The following is a 27,792-nucleotide window of genomic DNA, read 5'->3' as shown; positions in this document are numbered from 1 at the left end:
CGTCTACGTTCCATTCACAATGCTCCCCTAAAAAATTTCCGTCGGAATATCCTCGCGTAACCGAATGTCCATGGACCGAATGCTCTGCAGGAAATGCTTTTCGAAATGCCAAATCTAATGGACAATGGAAATTTCAATTTGCAGATTCTGCCGATATTCCGCAAGAAATGTTATTCGTCAGCGTCGTTTTACGGTCGGTTCCTTCCGTAATTCGTACGATTATCTTTCAATATATGTATACATGTGTATACCTTCAAAACTGTGTCACAATGAACGATTCCACGTGCAAAAGTAAGTTGAAAAAGAAGAGAATAAAATTTGATTATTCGAGACTTGATCTCCGAGAAAATCGAGTTTGAGAATTTATCGACCGACCTAATTGTTTGAGACTGAAATTTTGAAAATGCTCAATTGATCTTCTGAGACTTCGTCTCCGAGGAGATCGAGTTTGAGAATTTATCGAATTACTCAAATTTCCATCTGTCAGAAGTGTAACATAGTGAAAAATGTGGAACAGAATTTTTTCAGCATAAGGCTTCGTTTTCAAGAAAATACAATTTGTACGTGTTTAATTGAAAATTAGTTAAACAAACGTTCGCCTGATAAACGTTCAAATTTCATTTTCTCGAGAAGCGCGTTATGAAAAATTGTTCTACTTTTTCACTTACTTTCGCAGTTATTTATTCCTGAATTAACCAAATCCACAATTTTCAAACTTGATCGAACTTAAAAATAATACTTTAAAGGGAATAATTATTTCTCCTATTTCATTCCTCGCTTATTTTATTGCTGAACTCCTGTTCGTTACTCGTTCTTGACTAATCCAATTTAAAGCCAGCTAAATTTAAATATAAACTTGATCAAACTCAATTTCTTCAGAAAGGAAGTTTCCACTTCACCTTCATTTATTTTTTCAAGTAAATAACTTTCTGTTCATCATTTATTCCTGACTAATCCGCTAAGAATAGCTAAATTTAATTATACCAGATAAACTCCCAAACTCGATTTTTTCCAAAAAAAAGTATTCTTAAATAAAAAAAAAATGTAATTCTTTCTTTTCGACTTATTTTTGAATATAAAATCATAATCTAGCTCTTACCATGATTTCTGTACAAAAATATTCTGCATATAACGCTTTTGGAACAAAAATGTAACGCAGAGACATTTACATAACTGGAACGATCAACTCGGGGATACAGTTCGACCTTTGCTAATGAAATATCTGATTATCTTTCTTGTTATCGGAATCTTGCGTCTATACTACGCTGTAGACATCTCTTATTTCCATTAGTATGGGCGCCTGTCGCGTAGATAGACGACGATGTTGGCGTCAGATAACTCGTTTCATATCCTATCGATGAATGCAATGCACCAACGAACGACGTGTCCTACGAATTTCAGGATCGCGCATCAAGATTCGTGAAAATGGTGCGGGCGCCGTCACCAGATAGATCTTCGTGTTCCAATTCTGCTCAATGTTCCATACGTTCGCGAACATGAACACATCTCGTAATGAAAGTTCATAGACAAAGTCAAAAGAAATTTCGGAGATATTGAATTTTAATACGGATGTAGTTTAATATATTTATGTTCGAAATTTTGCTACTCTATGGAATTTGAGCAAATCGAATGATGTTAAAAATTGATCTCCTTTGCACCTCTACAGAGTGAACAGAGATTGAAAGGTTAAACAAAACAGGATGAAAGAAATCAAACGTCTTAGGAGTGGTAAACTTTAGTACAAATGTAATGTTTCTTCATTTAAGCTTAATGTTACTCTACAGAATTCTTCACAGAAACTAGTAAATAAATCAAATTAAGCAATTTATACTTTTAATAGAAATTTTATAAACTTATAACCGCGCAATTGTGGAGATTTAAATAATATTCAGTCAAATAGATTGATAGAAGCTTGCGTTCTTTATTATATCAGAAGAATATTCATATAATCTCATTTCTCTGATACAAATTTTCATCAGTATTTATCTATAATTTTCGATCTGTAGATTTAGTTGTAATAATGTTATAAATACAAAATTGAATTCTTGGCCTCCTCTGTGTCTCCACAGAATAATTGAGGTAGACAAAAGTTCGTAGGAACAAACTCGAACGTTTCAAGGGTATTGAATTTTAACACAAATGCAGCTGAATATTTTTGTGCTCGAAATTTTGTTACTCAATGTAATCTGAGCATAAAAAATCGATTAATGTTAAAAATATAAAATTGACTTGTTAATGTTAAGGTGGACAGAATTTTATCCTAGATAAAGTCAAATTCTTGTTATCTAACTTTAGCCTCTGGTCTTATCACAAACAATTACACAAAGTTGGTAAATATTGATAAAAACGATAGTTAATATCAATTAAATCGATGAAAACTGAATGTACTTTTTCCATGTAAAAATGTTACAGTTAAAAATTAAAGTCATTTAAAATTCTATGGAAAAAACGTCGACTATAAATATAAAAATAATAAAAATAAATACAAAGCTCGTACAATGTAGACGTATCCCTTCTCTCTGTTTAAATTTAACAGGAGATTAGATCCCAAATATTACAAGAGATAAAGAGTTAACGGTAAGGAAACATTCCCCTATCACGACGTTGGAAATATATGTACCCAAGAAGAATATTACATTCGGTATCAAAATATTTATGAACGTGCCCCGTACATGCGAACGCTTCGATCGATTTGTTTCAACACGCGATTATTCCAAAAAAAAAAAAAATGTGCAATATTATCTTTCTACATTAATTATTAATAACATACATCATGTGAAATTGAAATTGCCTATTTAAAACCTTATCAATGGCGCATTAAAGTTAAATACGCACAATTTCGTCAACGTGCATACTGTCGTACATACGGATAGCGTTTTAACTTCTGAAAATTATGTAACAATATTCTACGATGCCACTAATTTTCTAACAAAACTTATGTACATTCTGTCAGAAATAAACAGCCTAAATGTCTATAGTATACATACATTCGAACGATGAAATGTGTTTATTTTTCGCGTCTCAGTGGGACACAATTGAAAATCAGCCCTTCAACAATGGAAGAGATGAAAAAGACTTAAAAGACACTTGAAAAGAGTCAAAAGTCGATAAGCGTAGATCACGCGAGGCATTCATCCGAGAATTCTCTGGCTTTAACCTTTTTTCAAATGGGACGAGGACCAATGTGATCGAGGGAAACGGTCACGTAGTATGTACGCCCGAGATCCCTCACGATTATAAATCTCAATCGTGCCACCGAAAGATAATGCTTCCCGGAGCGTTGCGCGTGATTTCGGCCGCCGGTAGGAATTTTCACGCCTAGCCGAATGAATAATGCAGCCTGTCCGATCAGATTTCGTGATAACTTTAATTAAAACGTAATTGTCCGTGCCGGCGGCTTAAACTCGAACAGGCACGAACACCGGGTGCGACAGTTATACACGGGCCAACAACTATTTCCATTTACCAACGTATCGTGAAATTTCAGCGGAATATACATCGAAAGAGGGCGCGGGAGAGGTGAACGTGCAGAATCGTAGTCACGCGTGGCACCGCAATGCTTCTTCGATGCAAATACGATGCTGGCCCTCGAACGCTGTTGCAACGGCGGAAAGAATCGATCGATCGAACCGCGCCGCGCCGATACGACATTTCCACCTTTGTCGCGGCACCGCTGTCCGGGATAATCCATATTCATTCGCGCTAACAAGCTGACAGCACGCTGTATCTGAAACATTCTCTTCGATAAAGTCTCGGCCGCTTCGGCTAGCGGTGGGTTTCCCGACAGGAATAGACAAGTGCACAGAGACGCGGTCAAACAGCTCGCAAGTACGGTTCGAACTCTCAAAGTTTAGTGGAACTCTTTGTAAGATTCGTTGGATACGTCCTGATTACAGTGAAATGTCGCGGGCTTTCATTCTTTCGTTCGTTTTTATCCATCTTCTTCGCTATTGGAATCGCTTCGAAGATGTACAGCAACCTAACCTCTTAAGGATCGGTACTACGTAATGGCAATACTTGATTTGAAATTTCTGTTTAATCATTTTGCATTGTTCAATCTATTTAATTCTAACATTTGCTTTGGTAAAGTCTCGTCGGGTTTGACAGAAGTCTGACAGAAGTAAGTAAGTGTACAGAGACGTGTACAAGTAGTTTCGAAGCTTTGGTCGTTGGCCTCGAAATCTGTAAGATTCTTACAATTTTTCTTTGGTTTCGTCCGAATTACAGTGAAATGTTATAGGTTTTCATTCTTTCGTTTGTTGTTTGCTTGTATTCATCTTTTTCACTATTAAAATCGCTTCAAACGTGTACTACAACCTAACCTCTCAAGGATCGGTATCATGTAAAGACAATACTTCATTTCAAATTTTTATTCAATTATTTTACATCGTTGAGTCTATTTTTTTTTTAACTGTGATTATAAAGTGGAATTCAAGATTATTCAGAATCCTTTTTATTATTATTTCTCCCAACTGGATAAAATCTATAACTGCATAAAATTGAAAGGAATTTAGATATTTTATATATTATAACATTATAAACTGTTGTTTGATTCTCAATAGGTTAATTTGATAATTAAAAAAAATTGATAAAGAAAATATTGAGAAACAATTGACAGTATGTTTTTTAGTTCAGAGAATCTTCAAAATGTTACAAGTAGATATTTGGTGTGCATCAGAGATTCTTGAAGCGTACTCCTGGTTTTCTATATGCGGTTTTCAAATGTAATGAAATATATATATGTATATCTACATACATTGAGCTTGATGAAATGTATACAGTGCCATGTTAGAATAAAATGAACATGTGCTGATTTACTGTCTCAAAGAATCCATTGTAAAGATGATATTAAGAAATATAAACATCAGAAACGCAGAATGTCAGTAAATTATTAATTACAAGAAGGTAAAATTGATCTTGTTGTTACCAGAAAAAAAAATTTAAGAAAAATATTACTTGAAGTATAATATCATAAAAAATCTAATAGATTCTATAGAATTACATAAAGTAAAGAATTTAAGCACTAGAAACTAAATATATAAAAGGTATTTTTTGTACTTCTTAATTTTTCTTATAACAAATGATAAATGACAATGATAGATTTTATTTTGATATGGCAGATTGTACACATTGAACTGTGATGTATAAAATTTACAAAGAAAGAAAAAAGAATGCAGTGTATAAAATAAATGCATTGCATATTCGTGTATTCGGAAAGAAACTTACGTATGAAATTTGAATCGAAAGAGAAATACATATTGGACTTTATTCCATGTAATAGACCCCTGTGTAATAGAGAAGTATAATATAGACAGTAGAAAATGGTAGCTATCGTAAAAAGGACATTGCTCATCGATCAACCTCGTCCCTTCCTTCTAATCTTGATACACGTGACAAGTTAACGAATCGCTGGACGGGAATTTGAACACATCTGAGGGAAAAGAATTTTCAATAATAATAAATCGTTTGACTCATATATACGTATGTATGTACTGGTGAATCGCGTATTTTGCATCATATGGTGTTGTATTAATTTTCGATCGAGTCGTATCTGAATATAATATAATCTTCTATAAGTAAATTCTTGTGCAGATATAATTCAAATTATTAATTCTTCTAAATTATTATATTTCTTAGATCATTACTTAATATCAAATTCGATAACTGTCCTAATAATTGTGATGTACTTGTTCAGTTATACTCATAAAAATTTGAAGATACGTTAAAAATATCGCAGTATAAACAATTAATGCCATTTTTCTTTGTACGATGGTCAACAAGATATTTATTAGGATTGGTTCATTGGTGGTAGCACAGCTGACACAATTTATTTTCGACTGAAATAAATCAACCTACGAAGAATTGATTCATCAATGAATTTGTCAGATACATAGATTCATCATCTTCTATTAACGGATTAAGGTATATTATAATATTATCTAATACTAAAATGTTCAGCATGAGAAGATGGATGTTACGAATTTCGTGTGTTTACATCAACTTGGGGAAAAGAACTTTTCTAAAGTTGGTAAATGTATGTACTCGGAATGTCGACGTCACATGGGTTATAATGCAGTAACTTAGTAGAGTAAAGTGTCGTGGTACGAAACTACTCAACAGAGACGACGGAACTCGGAAATTGTACTAAGTGGCACGCATCGCGACTTCGAGATAGTCTCCTCATAGATGCCAAATATCTCGGATGTGCGCGTCTCTCGTGCTTCATGATATACAGTTAGTTTCGGCGATAATTCTTCGTGCTTTTAGTCGTTATTGAATCCCTTAAGTACTCTCACATTTTCATTAATCATTTTCTCTGAACGCGAGAAATGGCTAAACTACGTACAATATCTTTGTTTTTATCAATAGAGAGTATGTGTGTGTCTGTAACTGAATGTAATTTTATGGAAATTTGATTGCACCTGGTAAAGATATGTGTGTGTGTGTGTGTGTGTGTGTGTATGTGTATGTAAAATACTCAAGAGTGTAGTGTAATTAAAGTAAATTTATAACGTCCACAAAATACCATTCAAAGGAAACTGAGCTTTTTCGAACATTTTTTCCGATAAAAAGTAAAAATAAATCATTCCTCACGTATCAATAAATACTACCTACCGAGTTGAAAACCAACTTAAAGAGACAGTACAAAGAAAACGGAAGTGTTCTGGATTCTGGCTGAATCGACGAAGAATTGAAGAGGTAAGGATTATTAGTTTTTAGAAAGTGTCCTATTTGTGACCAAATACCTAAGCTTCTCTTTGTTTCCAATATCAAAAATGTTTCACACAGTATATATCTTTTTAATAATTTTGTTTCTTATACTGTCGATGCTATTTGCCACACAGCATGTTGACATATACCTGACGAAAAATATTGAAGATATAAAAAGAAGTTCGTAAAAAATAATTACAAAAAAGATATATTTTATGTACTCCTTTTCTAAATCATTCAAACACTGTAAAACATCTTCCATATCGTTAAAAATGAAGGAGATATTTAGACATTCGGTTTTAAGTGGGACAATAGTTATAAAAAATAATAAAATATTATTAGTTGGTTATCTCAAGCTGATCTCGTTTTAACTGCTCAAGTACATATATATTCATTATCATACTTACAAAACTGTTATCGCCAGTCGTTACAATAAATTTCCATATATACAATTTCACCAAGTAATTGATCAACCACGGTTGCATCGAAATTAGCGAGTTCGAATTGAATCCTATTCCAGAGTTACAATCTTTTGCTCTTTACAATATCTCGCACGGGGGGCGAAATGATTACGAACAAAAAGGACCCGAAGAGTGACCCGAATCGGCGGTCACATATGTTCGTGCCCTGTGGGGGCGAATTGAATGCCGGTGGAGGGGGTTACATAGCGAGAGAAATCGGGTTAACAACCGATGCAACACAGTATCGAAGTTGCTTTTTTCCCCGTGGAATGCAAGAGTTGTTGGCGTGTGTGTCTCTATTTACGAGCGGTTCTTTAGCGGTGCAACTAGCCAGCTATTTACAGGCGCCCGCCGCTTAATAGTTATTATCGTGGGCATCCAAGATCCCTCTGGCCGCTCGATATCTCGTCGCGCTTCGTGTGAAACGAAGAAGGCCATCGTTGAACTTGATCCTTACGGATGAACGAGATCGACCGCGTGATCGATACGGAAGCAAATGGTCGGAAAAACTCGATACCCCGGCCGCGGCCAGTATTTTTCTATCGAAAGATTCCTCTTCTTCCGTCCACCGTGGGCGGAGAGATGCTTTCTAATGTAGGAGATACGATTTGTTTGCATCGAGCATGCTCTGATAAGAGTCATTAGTCTTCGAGGAACGTCCAGTATTTGCGATAATCTTGCTCGCGTGATCCTCCCCTTTCTTCTTTTTTTGAGTTTCTTCGCCCCGAGTTCTTCGCCAGCGAATTTCACTTAAAATAGAGTCGGAAAGTGACAATTTGACCAATAAGAATAAAATTCTGATTAATCCTGTTTTTATTTTGGCAAACGATTCGTCGAACATTGAACGTATAGATACGGTCGAATTACTTGGCCTCGTAGAATTGTTTCAATTTCAATTATCCTTGAATAATCTGTCGTGTGTGACGCGCCGCGAAGAGTATTGATACAACGAGATCAGAAAATTACTCGAGACGTTGTTTCGTGATGGTAACATTCGCCATTTCAAACGCGGAATAATAAGGCAATTCTAAGAAGAATCTTTCTCTTCGCGAGTTAGAGATAAACCCACAAGAATTTCGAACAAAACCGATACATCAGCCGAGCAACATTTTACTTCAATAATGCGAAAATGTGATTTCGCGTATCGAAAACGAAAACATGCCACGCGCCATTTCGTTTTCACACCCGGCGATTTATTTCGCGGAAATCCTTGCGAGAATGATTCCCCTGGTTGCAGAAAGTTTGAGCATCCGTTCGCTTCGTAGATAGAAAAATATGTGCGCATCCCTCGAAATTTCACGCGGAAAACTCTGCTTGTGATTTATTTACTACCTTCGTCCATTGATCTCCATGAAAATTGCGTCGTGCGCCGGGCTTGAGAATAATTGAAAGATCCTGCTCGGAATTACTCGCTTCGAAGTCGGACCCTCTGTTTTTGATCTACTGTTTCGGCTGTACTTGCGATAGTTCTCCTCCGTGTAACTCGCACGCGTTTCCGTGTGTTTCGCTGCCTCTGCCAACGCCATAAATCTCGCCAGAGTCGAACAAGAAGCTTTGGTCCACGATTTTGTCGCGTTTGCGAACGATATACGAGTCTCGATAAATCCTTTCGGATGTGCGAGCCCCGACCCATTATCATGCGTCGAAGAAATTTCTCATGTTCTGGTTTTCCTCGAGAATTCCCCTCTTCGATCACTTTCGCCATTCACGCGTCTCGCCGACAGCCAATTGTGCGGCAATCACGGCCCTTCACATCCTGTCATTGTCTCCTAAATCGCGTAACTTCAAAGTTACAGCCCATTAGGTTAGGCTCTTGTAATAAAATTCGTTCTCCTGTTGCCAGATTGCAGAGGACATTGTTAACTCTCGGCAACGTATAAATTTGATTGGTTTTTGGTTTCAGTTTTATCTTGTCTTGTTTTTTCTTTTTCTTTTTAGTTAGTAAAATAACAAGTAATAGTATAAATAACGAGTAATAAAAGAATTGAACACGGTTCGAATTTGAGATAGTCACTGCAGGTACCGTTCTATTCGAAGATTAGACCACTTGCGCTGGCAACTGATTGCGGACCATAACGAGTGACCGAACCTTATACAACAATTCGTCGCTTTCTTTTTGAACTCGTCGGCATAATAGAAACTATACTGGATAGAAATTGTTGAAAAGTAATAAATTTATTATTTGTTTTGCCCGAGTTATGCTTAGATATACTTAAAACTGACGAAATATTGCAATTTTGGGACAAAAAGTTCTTGACGTGCGTTAGAGGTTAACTACTTGCGCTGGCAACTGATTGCGGACCGTAACGAGTGACCAAAACCGTATACAACAATTCGTGCTTTCTTTTTGAATCGTTGGTACGATATCGCTGGATAGAAATTATTGAGAAATAATAAATATTTATTATTTGTTTTGTCTATTCTGTTTTACTTAAATATACTTAAAACTGAGAAAATATTGCAATTTTGGAAAACAAAAAATTCTCGACGTGCGTGGCACGTCATTCCAGCGCAAGAGGCTAACTGTGCGAATATGTGAAAAGTTTGAAATATTCGTTTATAATATATTTCATTTGAAATATTCGTTTCACGATCGTTGAATAATTTCAAAGAGCACCAACTGATAATTTTTCCCGGTGTGTTCTCTAAGATATATTTCCTGGCGATGCAGGTACATTCATCGTTCGATAGATTAACGATATTTCAAAGTACGATATTGCCCGTTACGAAGCGCACCGCCATTTATAAGAGGCAGTAGATAAAGATGACACATCGTTCGTTAAACAGATTTCGCGTCCTCGATCTTCGGTCGTTTGTTCAATAAAATTTTGACAGAAGCTCGGATCGTGTTTGGATATCGGGCGCTGCTTCGTCTTTGTCTTTAATTAAAGTCTAATCCGCGATACTTGATTATCCTTCGTCCGTTTTTACGATCGGGTAATAAACATGGTGAAAGGCGGTACGCTTCTGCCATATGTCGCTAGCTGAAACTCTGGTTTACGAGCCCCTACCCGCCGACTTACTAAGAATTTAACTATCCTTTCTCGTTCCATGCGAAAAGTCGTCACGGGGAATTTCCCCCGGCGATCGATGGTTCGTTTCTCTTGAAAAATTCCGCGCTGCATGCGCCATTGGACTCGCGCGAAAAGTAAATTAAGCCAATACGCCGATAATGAAGTCAATTAACCGCTAGAGGGACTATCGTCTCGATTAAATCTCGGACTCGAAGCAACGTTTGTTTCACTGGCGCGAAATTTCTCTTCGTGAAGCCTTTAGAGTCTGCTTGGCGGCGAATAAATTTCAATATCAATAAAACGAAACAGAGGTCCCGTGCATTAAAAGTTACAGCGTGTTCGCGTGTTCGCGTGTATTTCTAAATATAGATATACATCCCGTAGTCTGGTATCAATAGTTTGAAGTTCAGAAGTTGTAGAAACTTTTAGGGGAAATGTGTATTTACTTCAAAACTTTCTGGACTACTAAACGATACTTCATACTCTATGTGAGAGAGTATCTGTAGAGTGTTAATGTGTTATCAGTTGTATTACAAAACACACGTGTAACTTGGAAATTTTATTAGCTGGAATATATATCGAATAAAAAATAAAAGGTTTTAAGACCCTCAAGCGGGAGCGTATATCGAACGTGAAGTTGCGTGTCTCGACAATTGAAACAACAGAATAAAGAAATCACGATCTCGGTTAAGCGTATTTTTAGACGTATTATTTTAGTAACATGATGCAATAATAATACATGTTAATAACAAGTGAAGTGTAGTGAATTGATACAATAATTGATAAAGTGTTTCGATATTTCCTTTGTAATAGTAATTAGATGAATGAATTTTGCATTTTATTTAATCATTCATGAACATCTTCAAGATCTTCGATATAACTGATCTTACGTGAACAGATACAGAAATTATTTCACATACTGATCAGAAACAATCAAAAGACCTTATGAAGATTATGGAGATAAATGCAACGTATGTAAATGCTTCTTTCGGAAATTTTTTACTTTTAATCTTTCAAAATGCGAAATTGAATTCCATCGATCGAAATTGTGCACGTCAAACGCGTTTACATCGATGCAATATATCAGTGAAGTATCGATAAAGTATAATGTATCAATAAATACATATGTATATATCAAGATATATGTACCTCGATACGAATGCAACGTTTGACAGTAGCGTGTAGAAATTATACGTTTCTGACGTAAAACATTCGAGAATTTCCTCGACTAAAAGACGTGCAATAAAGATTTATATCAATCCTCTGAATGGTTAAAATTAGTATAAAAGTTTCAAAAGTTTAAAAATTTAATACGAGGAGCATATAAGAAATTCATAAGGAATTCATTCATTTCGGAACTTTACAGTTTTGATATATTTATTCAATATTCGTTATTCTGTAATATGTCTGTTATAAGAATACTTCAGTACAGACTAAACATCCAAAGGATTAAAAAACTAAAGGCACGTATAATATAGGTAAACGTAAACGTGTATTAATCCATTTGCCTCATAAGGAAGAATAAATGATAACGCCCATTTTTCTTTTATTACGTAAATAAAAAATTTTCAAACAGTAAAAAGACAACGTTGTCCTAATAGACCTTGATGGCAATAACTTTTGTGACTTTTCGCGTTTTCTTTGGTATTTTCAGTTTTTTTTAATATCACCTTCAATAATTTCTTCAGCTAATTTTTCTGATTTTTCAAGATGTGAAATGTTTTGTCTTTTATATAGTCTTAGAAGATAACAAACTGTTCGGAAATATAAATTCCGGTGATAACGATCACGAAAATTGGGGATATATGCACTGGTCAGGAAAATTGTGCGTATATATTACGCTAACGATGCAAATGAACTAATTCTTTGCTCGTAATTTCAGCACTCGTTGAAGACCTCCTTTTGGCGAGGTGTATCGGTCAGATTTATCGATCAGAAATTCAATGCCAGCTCCTTCGATATTATCGGCGAGGGAGAGCCTTCGGTAAAAAATTCCCCCGTGATTGTTGCCCTGACACCCTCGCGAGATTGATAATCCGCTTATTGTAGCCAATGGGCGGGTCGTGTCAACGCTTTTTACCAACCTCCCTGTTACGGGTTAACAACACACAGGAGATTACGCGGCGGAAATCGCGTAATCTCCGCAGTAAAAATAGGGGTGACTCTCGGGGTCGCTGTAAAAATATGTATATATATATATATTCGAGCATCGATTATTCCCGCTAATGGAAAGATAACATAGTCTGGCAAATTGACGACGACGTATCTGACGGATTATTTGCTCGTACAGATGTAACTGTCGGAAGATGGCCGTTACCGTCGCGAGATAAACCGAAACGCCGCGTCTGACCAGTGGCGGTCTATTACTACTGGCGTATCGGTGGACCTTGTTCAAGTTGAATAACTTATGGGGCCATTAGTTATTCAGATGAAAAATTACGTCAGAGATATATATTCCCGTAGATTTTATTCCCCATTGGCGAGCGTGGAGGAATATTCAGGCGTGTCGCAATGCAGCGAACATAATTCTCAGTAATTACAGAGTGTATTATTAACAACGTAGACCTGCTACGCGATTAATTCGTTCCCGATTAACTTCTGCCGACTGTGGCGCCGTTTTTAAAAGTGGGCGTTTATGTTGCGTCGCTGGAACGACGCGATGACGATTATACTCGTCTATTGTGTTATATCAGCTGCTGTAAAATTGAATTAAATTAACAAGTAACACTAGTAACATTAGTTTTTTTTTTTTTTTTAAATCGATTCAGATTATTTACAATACTCAAACATTTGTAGTTTTCTCGTTAAGCAAAGAATCAAATATTTGGAGGATATGAAAAGAAATTAGAAATTTAATTTGTTCTTTCAGAATTTTGAACACAGCGAACATCTTCGTCTGGGTTTTTGACAATGTGCTTGGTAATCTGGAAAATTTTTTCCCCAATAAAACGTGTAGGGTTCGTCGTAGATTGCCGACTAACTGTGGTTGTACGTGTTGACTTTCTATCTTCGGTCGGATGCAATTCAATGGTTTTTTCAAACTCCGGCAGGAAGTTTGCACGCGTTAATTTTCCATTGTTCTTTTTATATAACAAAAATGAATTCTGAAGGATCATTTCCAGATTGACTTTCACATAGTACAAGTCACGCAACATAGCGCACACAAGCGACCGTAACAAAAAAAAATATTTAGAAATGACGTGAAAGGAACTGGTCAAAGTAAATGAAAATATTCTAAATTGTCTAAAATTTACAAATATAATTTACAAATAATTTAATTCAACTTACAATATAATTATATAATTATAAAAATAATGTAATTTGCAATATAATTTACAAATTTTATTTTCCACGAAAAATTTCGGTTTCAATTGCTTCTCTCGAATATACTCGTCGTTACGCAAAGAAATTGCCACTTCTTCACGACGACTATACTCGTCGTTCACAGCTAAGAGGTTGAAACTTTCTCTCTCTGTATTTTTCGTCGGATTGCTTTTATCATTTTATCACTCGACGTATATACGTAAAATACGCGTGTTGAGAGAAGAAAAAACAGAGAGAGAGAGAGAGAGAGATTCACGAGACGATCTTCGACCATGTCGAGGCTGCGAGGCCAAGATCTCGGTGACCGAGGGTAAACAGGCCTCCGTTAGAAGTGTAAGATCGCACGCACACCAATCGCCGGCGTTAACCGTGAAACATGTACATAATTACTTATCATTAGAAGCGGCGCTTTTTATAAACGACCTTTCTTTCCCTCGCTCGGCGCGCGGAGGTCGTGGAAGCCGTGGCCGTCGCTGGGAGAAAAAAGAAGAAGAAGGAAAAAAAAAACGAAATATTCAACCCCGAGGTTTAACGAAGTAGGTCTACGCTCGTCACGCAAGTCGCGGAACGACTTTTAGCCGGGAAACCGTGCCAAAATATCGGCTCGCGCGACGATTTATCGAATTTACTTTTCCCGCTGCCTGGTGCCGGCCAACCTTAACGAACCTGCACGATTTCCCCGAGTTTCCAGCCACACACGTGTGAGAACTCGTTGCGCAGGCTTGCCGACGCGTGGGAATTAAAATAATCGAACCGGATCTTTAACTGCCCGAGTGCCTTTGAATTGGAGCGTTGTTGTTAATTAAACGCCCGACGACAGTGATATTAAACTGACCTGTGTCACACGTTCGACATTTCAACACGTGTCGTCGCGTCATTTATTGGCTTTTTGCTCGACGAACGAAAGGCTCCGACAAACTGTCAGAAAAATTGACTTTCGCCGGGTAGCTGTTCACACGAAAACGCAGCAGCGGGATATTAAATTCCCGAGGCCGAAGAAACGAATTGATCGTAAGAAACGAAGTTTGAGTTACGAGGCGACAGGCCGGATTCTTTAATTCTTCGGATCCTTTAATTTACGAGTGTCAGTTACTTCGAGAATCTGACTGAGAAAAATGATCGACGTCAATGCAAACTGCCTCCAAGTGACAAATCTGTCCAGCAAGTAGAACAAGCGTGAATATATACAACAAGTAGCGAATCACACTATTGCTGTTTTTAATGGACAACGTTTCAATGGGCCCGTATCTTGGCGATTTCGCCAAAAAAGGATATCACGCGCCAATAATTCCACAGTCAAACATTATTATCGCAGATCGATTGAAACGCACACTCGTGAGCAACAGTGCGTAGTCTAGAATTATTCCAACCATGAATTACGTGACGCTCGTCAATTGCACCGGTTACAGGCGCTTCATCGTCATAAACGAAATTCATTCGAAATCGGATCGGCCCAAGGAATTCGTTTCCCACGGAGTCGGAGTCGTTTGCGTTTTTTCTACACAAATTTCCCGAAATCTGGGAATGCTGGGACGTGCATGGCTCTTTAGAAACGACAGGTCGTGCGTATCGAGCGCACCTGGTCGAAGAGAGGAAAAAGAATGAAAGGGGTGGAAATGTTAGAAGGGCGGAGGGCGGGTTTGTGTAGGAACCTAATTCCCATTCTGGCCGCGCGACGGCCAAAGAGATCCCTATCGGTCCTCGCTCGTACGGGTATAGATGAAAAAAGAAAAAAAGGAGCTAAAAACGAGGAGAAAGTGAGATACCGGCGGGATCAGAAATTCGAGTGGCATTTGCATGCAAAAGTTTCGCCCGCGAGCTGTCACGCGCTGTCGTACGGACGTCCTCGTGAAATATTCCCTCCCGGTGCGTGTGTCTCCGGGCAAATTAGAAACGGGTTGCTTCCGTTCTATCATGTCATACGTCACGTGTTATTAATATGTTAATAGCGCGCGAGCGAGGAAGAAAAACAGGCAGTTGCGATAGAACGGCCAGAAAATAAAAAAAGAGAGAAAGAGGAAAAACAAGACGCAGGAAGAATGCTACGGAGAACGGTTTCCGAGCGCCTTTTACGCAAACTCTTACAACTTGCACGGTGAGAGGAGCGATAACCATAAAGCTGGATACGCGTATTTTTATCGGGATCGGCAACGAAGGGGTTGAACTTAATGGAGTTTATTCCTCGGGGCGAGATCGATACGGGGAACGATATCGGTCGAACGTGCATTTACCATACGTATGGAGCATCGCGGATCCGGGGGTCAGTGTCGCCTGTTCACCCTCAACCGTACGCACCAGTCTCGGAATTTATCGCGACATTTATGCCTCCCTTCTCGTACATCAAATTTTAACTGCGTTTTCTTAGGAGCCTTCTCGAGGGCCTCTCTCCCTTTCGTCTGCCTCTCCTCCGCGTGTTTGTCGGCTTATCTAGCTATGTTTGCCCATTTCACCGCCGTTCTACTCTCATAAAACATAGTCTCCCTTTCTTCGTCCTCCCTTTTTCCTTTAATCTCTCCGGCGAGAAGGAGAGCGTTCGACACTCCGCGGTGCTCTCGGTTTCGACTCGACTCGCCGTAGCGGACGGACAACGCGCTGATCGATCGCGCTATCCGTCCAGCAAACACGATTAATCGCCGATGCTGTACCTGGCACGTCCGATCGTTAATCTCGCCAAGTGCGCCGCGGTCTCGCGCACAGTCCGAGAAGAACTCCCGGCGACGAATACGATAACGCTGAAGATCGGCCGATTTAGCGCTTTCGTTCGTCGACTGTTCGTCGTTTCGGCCGTTTCTAAGCCTGGATTAACCGAACGTCTCGGAGAGAAATAGCGAGGAGAAGCAGAGAGAGAGAGAGAGAGAGAGAGAGAGAGTAAGAGAGAGATTGGGATCCTAGTCTGCAGGATTTCCAACATGGAACGGGTAAAGGGTTCCAAGACTTTCTCAAGGGTGGCTTCGTCAAGACCCGCGCGCCCGTGTTTTTCCTCGGCGCGCGTTGATCTCTCGATTTACGCTCCCGTGGCGTTTCCATGTGGCTGGAGAACGGATTCAATCAAGCAAACGGCCCGATTTCATCCGTGAGACGTCGTCCCTCTGTCTCCGTATCGCCAACAGACGGAATAAGTTAGTCGACCAAGGCTCTCTCGACTCGAGTGCAATCGATCCAGCGAAGGGTTCGGAAGCAGCCGGAGTTTCAGAGGCGCCACGTGATTCAGTTTGCCCGAAAGATCCGTCGGAGGTTTCGTTCGGAAGCGACTCGCCCGGTGAGTACCAACCAAAAGAGATCTCCCGACTGTTCGAAAAGGAAATCCCGAGATTAATTCGGCGAGGAGAGATTATAAAACGTAAAGCGGACTTGTGAAACCACGTTTCCACTTTGTCCGTGATACGAGCCAGCTCGTGTAAGCCCTGTTTCGCCAGCTGAAAGCCGGCTTCTTGCTCTCGCAGCGTCCAGTTGCTCGTGACTTTGAAAACAGACTGGACGTTTACTAAACTAAGCGTAACGATCGGCCCCTTCGAACGACTTCCATCGCGTTTTCTAAACTGTAGGAGACACTGTCCACGCACAGGCAACGTTGCAAATACAAAGTGAGGGTAGTATCTTTATAGTCAGGCCTGTAATTGCAAAAATTACTTTATGGGATTGATGTTTGCCCAAGGGTGCAATTTCATCGGGAGAAAGATCTACCTTTCGAGTCGCGTGATTGAAAAGGGCACGAAGAGAATTGGCCTCGTAAAAAGATCGATCTCAACGCTCTCGACGCAGTAGTTAAGACATTTTATAAGGAAACATACTGAGGTGTCAATCACCGATTCTGATGAAATTTGTTATTATATATAATAGTATGCAAATGTCGTTTACGAAAAATATATAATATTATATTATATATTGTTTTATATATAAATATAGAAATATTGTTTTCGAGAAAATATTTGGCACATACTTTTTTTTATCGCCAAAGTTGGAACATATTTTGTCAAATGGCTCGGAAATTATTGAAGACACAACTGTGTAAATTGATGAAAATTATTGTTTTTTAACGACGAATTTACGGGGTGTAACCATAGTAAGATCGAGTGATGATATGAAGCGAATTTTCTGGAATTTTAGGTTAATATCCTACTATTTGATTAAAAATGATTGTAAATTGCAACAATTGCCTTCAATAGGTTATCAATTTTCAGTCAGAAATTTAAAAAATCCACAAATTCAAAAAAAAAAAACATCGTAAAGAATATTACCATTTTTCAAAGAAAACCATTTGCTTAAACGATATATTTAAAGAACCGTATTGTTTATAAGTTTTCCCAAGTAAATGTTAATGTATTTTCTTGAATATTTGTTTATGAAAACTATACGTTCAAACAGAAATTACGGATAAATCTTGGTTTTTGCATTACAAAAGAATTCGTTATTTGCAAATCTTCCTCTGTTTTGGCCCTCGCTACACACGCGACAACCGCTCGCAAACAATAAAGGCATATTACAGCGTGAAATAACGCACAACAAAGTGCAGTTCGCGCCCTCCTCAGTAACATTACAGAAAAAGCGCGCGTTTATCAAAATGATAAAAATGTAACTGCCAGGAAAAGAGAAGGATTTTCAAACTGGCGATTAAAGAGCACTTTGGGACGATCGAGTCCGTGGGAAGAAGGGTAGTTTGAAAAGTTTTCAGCGCGCTAGATAGCTTGGTTTCAAGCGTTTCTTCGAGGGGATATCGCTAGATTAGAAATTTTCGATATACTTCGAAAATCTGTCAGTGCAGAAGATTGGAAAGAGAAGCTGGCACAAGTGATAGAAACACATATTTATTTCACGTAGGTGAAAAAAAAATAATGACATTTCACAAAAAACAAAATTAAATTTTATTCGGTGTCACTATCGTTACTGTAATTCAGAGCAATGAATCTTTTCCTTTTAACCGGCACAAACTCATTATCCTCGTCGCTTGAAATATTTGCAAGTTTCGACTTCATTTTCATTGTCAGTGTTAATTTCTTTTTCGAACGATTTGTCAAGTTAAAATATATTAAATTTGCATGATATTCGCTGCAACGTTTCTTTAAATCTTGTTGAGATTTTAAAGCACAGCTGAATTGTTTCGATCAATGCCTGCAACGTATCTTCTGACCGCGTGAATTGATATCGCGTATAAAGTGTACCGCGTGTAAATTGTGTTATAAAAAACAGACTCGCGTAAAAAACAAAAAGTGCCGCCTAAAAATGAAGGAGGGACTTGTACACGCGAGCGCGGAGCAACTCGTACGCGACGAATCCGTGTTACGGTGACATAATCCGGCCAAGAATCGACGATTATTAGCTGTTAAGGGAACTGTTGCGGTCGAACGAGGGATCTACGAGGCTCGATTGCTCGCCGGTGTCAAATTGAAAGATTGCCGGCTGATTGGCCGGTCGTTCTATGCAAACCGGAAGTCATCCAGTGTCAATGGCCAGCCATATCGGATCGTCGTCGAGTGCTTTTTTCTTTCCTCTCGGCGCTGGCCGGCTTCCGTTTCCGCTCCGATTCAAGCGAACATTTTAAAGTCGATCCCCGTGATGCTCCTATCAGTTCGCGAAACTGTTACTTGAAATGCACGAATGAAAATAAAAGAATTCTCGATAAAAAGAGAAAAAAATACAAAAAGATCGAATCGATGCGACGCGACGTTTAGCTGCGTTATACGGGGTGTAACCATAGTATGTAACCATAGTAAGATCGAGTGCTGATATGAAGCGAATTTTCTGGAATTTTAGGTTAATATCTGTAAAATACACTATTTGATTGAAAAATGATTGTAAATTGCAACAATTGCCCTCAACAGGTTATCAATTTTCAGTCAGAAATTTAAAAGATTCTCAAATTCAAAAAAAAAAAGCATCGTAAAGAATATTATCGCGTACTTTTACTTCTGCATTTTTGTGGTAAAATCAATTCTTTTGCCAAATGTACTGCGACACCCGGTATCCCTCTATTTACTATGCGTGCATTTTATCGAATTCTCGTGCACTCTGCTCCGTTTCTTCGGCAGGAGAAACAACGGTGAAAAGAAAGATGGGAAGAATGAGGGAGTAAGAGCAGAAGTGGCTGCAGTTCCCTTCGTGCCGATTGGAAACAGGAATTTCAAGTTCCGCTTTGGAGGATCGGTTCGTAAATCCGAGCACGTTCCTTCCGGGCCGGGTTTAAAGGCTGTTTACTCCACGGACGATTATTGAAAGAAATATTCAACAACAGTCAGCGAAACCTGGATTTTATTCAACTTCGATATAGAGCACGATTTCGGGAGGTTTCGTGAAAACGAGCCTGAATCGAGATCGAGCGTCGAATTTTGTACGTCTTTTTTCGTGGCTTTTTATTACCCTTATGTAGGAGGAGTAATGATTGGATCGAGTACCTTGCAAATATGTTCGAACTTTTAGTTGGATTCGAATCTTTTATAAGTATTTTCAATGGTTCATCCAGATATAGAAGCTTAATATTGAATATACTACAAGTATTAACATACTATAATTAAATATTAAGTTTTAATATTTAATTAATAACATTACAATTAAGTATTGAGTTTTAATATTTAATTAATAACACCATTTTTAACTTATTTAAATATTAAGTTTAATATTAAGTTAAATATTAAGTTTTAATATTTAATTAATAACAATATTTAATTAATTGCGTTTTAATATTTAATTAATAACTTATTTAATTAATAACTTATTTAAATATTAAGTTTTAATATTTAATTAATAACAATATTTAATTAATTGAGTTTTAATATTTTATACTATTAAATATTAAGTTTTAATATTTAATTAATAACACTACAATTAAGAATCAAGTTTTAATATTTTATATTAAATAGTATATTATTTTATATTATATACGATTAAATAATACAAATTTTTCGTTCTTATATTTCTCGTTTATTTTATTTCATCGTCTACGTTGCCATAATCGCTTGAAGAAAACGCTGAGAAACAATTAGATCTTTCAGTTCACGGAATTCCCGAATGTTAGAGATAGACGACTTTCGGTATGCGTCAGAGGTTCTTGATATCATGCCCGATCTTTGAGACTCTCCTTTAGATCCTCGTAGCGAGAATTCCCCGTAGAATTCTGATTTCCAAGATTCCACTTACTTATGTACGTTTTCAAAACCTACAAAGGCTTATTCCCGGCCACTCGTTGAAACATTTTTATTTGCAAGTAGCGTGTGAAACGAAGCTTGTGAAACGAAACTCACGTGTCAAACTGAACTTTTGTAAAATACGTGTTAAATTTGATAATTATATTTTGTTGAATTGTTGTACAATATATATATAGATAAAATATATAGATTGTACAATTATTATATTAAATTGTACAATTTATACATCAAACTATGTACACGATATATGTATCAGAATGTATGGGCATAACTTCAGTGCTAGATTCGCGGCACTAAAATATAAATATAAAATATAAATATAAACACGATATTGCTTCTAGAATAAAATAGAGAATAAAATGGAATTTCTGTCTCCCAACAATTCTTTTAATAAACCGAGTTACAAATATAGGTCATGAACGTATAATTGACGGTGGCTAACAAATTTGAACAAGTGTCAAGCAATTTTAATCAAATTAGAATCTCAATGACAAAGCGCTTACTCAGAAACTCATATCCGAGCCAAGTGTCGGATCACTTCGAGAAATTTCTGTGAAAACATCCGTAAATAATCGATACGATACAAAAACGTATCTCAGAGACAAAATTATGTCCTATAAATTTTGTTTTCCTTATTTTAGCGTGCTATGTATCCATCAATTTAGTGAAGTTATGCCCGCATATTCTGTTACATCTCGTATACTGGGTGGGACCAAACTTAGGCTGCGTGTCACTGGGGTCAAATAGATGAAAAAAAATTCATATAAACTTATGTCCGAAAATGCTTTATTTTAAAGATATTAATGATTCATTGCGACAGTTATAAGAAATATTCGAAAGGTCTTCCTTCTGCAAGAATGCAGGCGTCGAATTAATGATTGTCGAACTCTTTCAAATGTTCCATTTGTATTGAAAATAATAGTAAATGCATTTTGAATACATTCCAAAGTTGATCTTCTGTTTCTATCGTATTTTTCATAAACCAACTCTTTTGCATGACCCCATAAATCGAGTTAGGTCATGTGACCTAGGATAATAAGTATAATAATAATGATAATAATTTGTAATACGTATACGACTCTGTACAACGAATCATAAGACGAATTTTGTCCATAAATCTTTGAACGCTTGTATCTTTTCAATAAGTCATTTCCGGGCATAAGTTTATCCGAACTTTTTTTCATCTGTTTGACCTCAGTAATACTTAGTCTAAGTTTGGTCCCAACATTTTTGGACACCCTGTATGTACAATGAAGTGTATATATTGAACGATATACAGTGGAATATATACCTACTTGTACATTAACTTGATTCGTGGAAAACGATCGTATTAATTGAAGTGTTTCTACTTTCGACTACAGTAAGTACATATCGATCCCAAGGAGGGTTGACGAAATAGCGGCGTAAGGGAAATAGGGCCGTGCACGGTCAGACGCGCGGCACTGAGGCAACTTTGCTTCCCCCGTAATTTGAAACGCGAGCAATATTCGAAAAAATCGTTCCGAGCAGAAAATTACGCAGCTCGTCAGCTAGACGAAAATTTATCGGCAAAATCCCGATTTTGAAGAGTTTGAAAAGGAGTTACAGAGGAACTAAGAAACGAAAAATGAAAACACAACGAAACGTGAACCATTTAGCACGCGGTTTCAATTACACGAACGACGCCCTCGGAGTTTATGACCGTTGCAACTCACAAGTTGGTTGCAAAGCTAATTTAAAATCATCCCCCACCGAGTGCTGCACCACACGAATTTCATCCGCAATATCTTATGCTAATACGGAATAAACTCTCGAGACGGGGTTCTTGGGGATATTAAGCGAAAGATTAGGACGATAAATTAGCCGTGTCGTTCGAGAGCGAGCGTACCGATTCGTGAACGCACGTCAGAACGAATCGTTAATTGCCGGATTCGTCGTTATTACGAGCGTCGCTATTCGTCGTCGGATTCCCGATTAATCCGTTTGACGCAAGATGAATCGTCATACCGACGAGAGATCGCGAATTTTAGCCGCGATTTCTCCTATCGCGTCGTCGTCCGTATTTCATCGTTTCTTGGCAGCCGGAAGACGCGGGAGGGTTGCAGCGAGCCAAGTAACCCAAGAACCCGCTGGCTACGTAACCGCGCCGCAACGTTTGTTAACAGCAATTATCCCCAATTACGCGCGGTTAATTGAAAGCGACACGACGATCTGGTTGCAAGCGAAATCGACGCGAGCGGTATATTGAATATTCCGTTAAAAGAGAAAGATGGACGCACGATCGCGAGAATTTTGCACGGCGGGAGGACAACGATGGATTACTAAGAATGCGACGACCGAAATTTCTACTGTCCTCGGACGATTTGTTCGAGGCTCTCTGCGACGAATCGTTTGTATTTCGTTTTATCGAGGCCATCGAACGAGCCGCGGGGAACCTTGTGAACTCGGAATCTCCGGGACAACGAGGCATCGGGGCCAACTAATCTCGCCGTTTGCCAGGCCGGAAGATTTCGCCGGGACGCGGATCACTGAGGGAACTTTCCAACGAGCGAATTCGTTAAGCAGATGCATTTACGCATTTGTGAGTTTATGCTCGACGTTTAAATTGCACGTTCGTTTCGATGTATTGGGACCAGGCTTCGGGATTAATCAGGGTTACGCGGTCAAAAATTTATGAGCCTTAATTTACCGCCGCTCGAAACGATTTTCGTTATGAATTGACCTCGTTGTTGCGCCGATGTTTGAAACATTTTCTACAGTTTCGCGCGTCTACGCGCATTCTGCGTGTCGTTGCGTCCTTAAAATTTTACGTGGATTTACATAAAATCCGCAGTTTGAGCCTTTCCGTGAGATTCCAAACGTGAGATAAGAATTGTTAAGAAGTTTGAATAATTTCCTCATTATTTCTGGCCTTCCTATAAATTTGCCGCGTGACAAAATCAGTATTGTAACAAGGGTGTTTACGCAGTTACGGGAAATTTAAACGTATAATAATACATGACATATCTGAAACACAGTGCTAGTATTTGAATTATCAAAGTGATCGAAATGACCAACTTATATTTTTCTATGGAAAATTTATATCATATACTTGTGACAGTGTATTTTTAAATACTCGAGAGATATTTAATAAAAATATATTATATATATTAACAGAATATATATCAATTTATTAAGAGAAGCCTATGTTCTTTATTGTATTATTAACTTTCTCTCGTACCTTGCACTTTAATTTCTTGGCTACAAATATTATACTTTAGTCGTCGGTAATTCTGGTGTTAATTAATGTTAATATTCCTTTAGTTCCTGATACAAATGTGAAATTGTATGAATTTCGACGGTCGTGTCACGAGTAAAATTTTTCTAAAAACTTCTCATTTACAAATCGCGTTACAATATTTTAAAATTTCATTAGAAAGTAAATCAATCCTTTGCCGATTTTAAAATCGCCTAACCTCTGAAGTTTGCAGTGCCTCTCAGACATTATAATATCCATAATAAATTAAAATTGCATGAATTTCGACAATCTTATCACAAATAAAATTTGCCTAAAAACTTTTCTCACAACATTCCAAAGTTTCATTAGAAAAGTAAATTCTGAAATTTCGTCGATTTTCCTCTAAAATCTGCAGTACTCCTCTCAGACATTATAACGTCCATAATAATCGATTAGAGGTGTGTCTTTAAAGCTTTTCAGTTGATTAATTCATAACGATTCCCAACATCGATTAGAAATTTACAATAAACCGTGCGATTTACGAATCGAGGGTGGCGCAAGTTTCGCGGAGAAATTATCGCCGTTCTCGGATCGGATCGAGACACCCTTTAACTCGATTGGCACTACTAGGATATTAGACTGATCCATTCTAATGGAATCACGAAAACGCTTTTCCCTATCGCTTCGTTATCAACGCTATCATCGCGAGAAATCGGGTGCGCCACCCTCGAGAGCACTCGTCGCTGCGAAGCGTAAAAGACGGGCGACACTCTTCCTCCTGCAACGTCGTTCTTCTTCACTCTCGCGTAATTCACAGCGATACGCTTTCGTATCGGTCCTCCTGATTCCGTCGACAAAAGCCACCGTCCTCTTTGCATAATGCAGCACCGCGTCCGCGATAGACGGAGACAAAATCACGCGAAGAAATGGAGTCGTTCGCCTCGGTGTAATTTGGGTAATTATCCGGGGATGATGCTCGACGATCAGAGAACAGGTAACCTCGCGTTAACCTCTCGCGCTAGTGAACTGGTTCACGGACCGTAACGAGTGACCAAACATACAATAATCGTACGATAATCCGTCTTCTTTTTGAATTCATTGGTATATCACTGGATAGAAATTACTGAGAAGTGTGTAAATTTATTATTTCTTTCGCCTGGGTTATACTTAAACATACTTAAAACTGACGAAATATTGAAATTTTGGGACAAAAAGTTCTCGACGTTGCGTAGCACTTAACCACTTGCGCTGAACCGATTGCGGACCATAACGAGAGACCAAACCGTATATACAATAATTCGTCGCTTTCTTTTTGAACTCGTCGGCATAATAGAAATTATACTGGATAGAAATTGTTGAGAAGTAATAAATTTATTATTTGTTTCGCCTGCGTTATACTTAAAACTGAACGAAATATTGCTATTCTGGGAGAAAAAGCTCTTGACTGTGCCTGACTTGACCGATCGCGGACCATAACGAGTGACCAAACCGTACACAATAATTCGTCGCTTTCTTTTTGAACTCGTCGGCATAATAGAAATTATACTGGATAGAAATTGTTGAGAAGTAATAAATTTGTTATTTGTTTCGCCTGGGTTATACTTAAAACTGAACGAAATATTGCTATTCTGGGAGAAAAAGCTCTTGACTGTGCCTGACTTGACCGATCGCGGACCATAACGAGTGACCAAACCGTGTACAATAATTCGTCGCTTTCTTTTTAAACTCGTCGGCATAATAGAAATTATACTGGATAGAAATTGTTGAGAAGTAATAAATTTGTTATTTGTTTCGCCTGCGTTATACTTAAAACTGAACGAAATATTGCTATTCTGGGAGAAAAAGCTCTTGACTGTGCCTGACTTGACCGATTGCGGACCATAACGAGTGACCGAACCGTATACAATAATTCGTCTTTTTCTTTTGAACTCGTCGATATTACTGGATGGAAATTATTGAGAAGTAACAAAGTTATCATTTGCTTTGCCTAGGTTTACATTTAAACATATTTAAAACTGAGAAAATATTCTGGCCACACGTCGTTCCAGCGCAAGAGGTTCAATCGTGTTCACGCACGCCGATGTGACTTTTTCTATCACCGACAACGCGGGGTAGCGTGCGAATTCTCATTAAGGTGCCAAGAGCCTCGGCATTCGGTTCTTTTTTTCTTTTTTTTTTTCGTTCGACGCGACACGAACTTGTCGAAAGATAAAAATATCGCGGCCGAACGGTTCGAGGGCTTCACCTCGGATGATCGGCGACGATCACGCGACGAAAACGATGTGAAAACACGCGTGAACCGAGACAGCTGGCGAAAGGGACGATCGATTAGACGAGAAACTTTTTACCTGACGTCCAGGATCCAGCGTGCGCGGATTCACGGCGTCGAGCAGCCTCCCTCGGGCGTTCCGTCTCCAGCTTCGCCTCTATGCCCGAACGATTTATGGTTCCGCAGGGTTCGATTACAGGGCTGGCAATTAAACCGGAAAGTAATTCAGTGCCGTGCTAATCGACCCGGTCCACCTCGTATGTACGTGGACACGTTCGATCCGCTTCAATATTCACTCGAACCAGAGTAACACAGTCCGCACCGTTGATAAACAGATGATCCTTGCTCAACACGCAAATCCGATTGGACACACGCCGATTCTTGCCCGCTGGTCCTCCGCGACAGATCGTTCGCCGAGTGTCGCGCGCGATACAAACGGCGGACTGAATCAGCGTTTAAACGCACCATGTACAAAACCCCATTTCTGGAGGATCTGGAGGACGCGCGAGCCGAGGGAACACCACGAAGCTTCTTCTTTCGAGATCGATCCGCAGTCCGGTGGTCGAGGCCTCCGTTGGCTTTCGAAGGTGTTTCGCTCCTTTCCCTCGTTCGATGTCCTTTGCACGTTCAAACCCGTCCCGTTTCCACCCGACTTGTTCGACAATGCGCCGCGGAACGTTTGTCCCCCTTTGAACAACGTCGAACGTTATATGGGAAACGCGTGCTACGGTTCGATCAACGAACGACGAACGAACGAATAAACGATGGAACAGAGAGAGGAAGAGAGAGAGACTTCCTTCGTTTCGTGAGAAAGGAAAATCGTGTTGAATATAAAGGCACGGCGAGAGGATGGGAAGGAAGCGTTCGGATTATTCGTCGACGAGACTCAGCTGGAAAATTTCGAAGACGCGGCTCTCGTGTTTCGGCTCTCGTCAGCGCTCGGTCGGACGCGCGCGCCACTCGCTCGAGCAACGGTTTTACGCGTCGTTCCACGCCGACAATCTTCGAAAGATAATTGACGTAAAGCTCGCGGGGAGAGGCAATTTCAGCCGCGTACCGGGGATTCCTTTCCCCGGATAAATAGGATCCCACCGAAAGCGGCAACGTTTGCCCTTTTCGAGCTCGAGGAAGCTGATTCTACCAGCTGATTCTTTGTTCCACAAAGCCCAGAGGACCCGGCATGTTCCTCTCGTTAACTATGTTTCGCGAAACAACGATATCGCTCGATTACGAATCGACCTTTCATCTTCCCCGTTTCCTTGTCTCCTTCGAGCGCATTATCCACGAGGGTAATTGGATATATACCGCGAGAGAGGAGGTATTCTCGCCGAATTCCCCGACGACTTGTTTCACCGAATTATCTTCTAGCCGATCCGATCGGTTTATTTCCAACGACCGTGTGTTCGATCCTCTTCGCGTAACGAGGATATTCGCGAACTAGTGAAAAAAAAGAAAAAAAAAAACACTTTTAATCAATGGAGCATCCTTTCGTTCACCGATAGATCGAGTCGATGAATCGAGATACGTGTCCTGGCACTCTAGTTAAATTCGCGAGCCGAACAGATGATACCGTTGAACACTTCAACGCCCGGTAAAAACTTTAATTCCTTCAAAGATCGAGCGGTCGTCTAATTAGCTAACGAACAGACGCGACCGAGTCTCCCGAGTCATCCACTCT

General features: G+C 38.9%; 1 protein-coding gene across 1 annotated transcript in view; it reads right to left on the bottom strand.

The window, feature by feature from the left end:
- Positions 1-27,557, bottom strand: part of LOC122529964 (dopamine receptor 2) — a 53,121-nt gene extending 25,564 nt beyond the window's left edge. The window contains exon 1 of the mRNA XM_043656532.1: positions 26,194-27,557. The gene's annotated coding sequence lies outside the window, so the exon portion shown is untranslated. The remainder of the gene's footprint in view (positions 1-26,193) is intronic.
- Between the last annotated feature and the right edge of the window lie 235 nt (positions 27,558-27,792).

The sequence above is a fragment of the Frieseomelitta varia genome, unplaced genomic scaffold (genome assembly GCF_011392965.1).
Source record: "Frieseomelitta varia isolate USP_RPSP 00005682 unplaced genomic scaffold, Fvar_1.2 scaffold_317, whole genome shotgun sequence".
Lineage (NCBI taxonomy): Eukaryota > Metazoa > Arthropoda > Insecta > Hymenoptera > Apidae > Frieseomelitta > Frieseomelitta varia.
The sequence above is the reverse complement of the archived record's forward strand: the minus strand, read 5'-3'. Positions and strand labels throughout refer to the sequence as shown.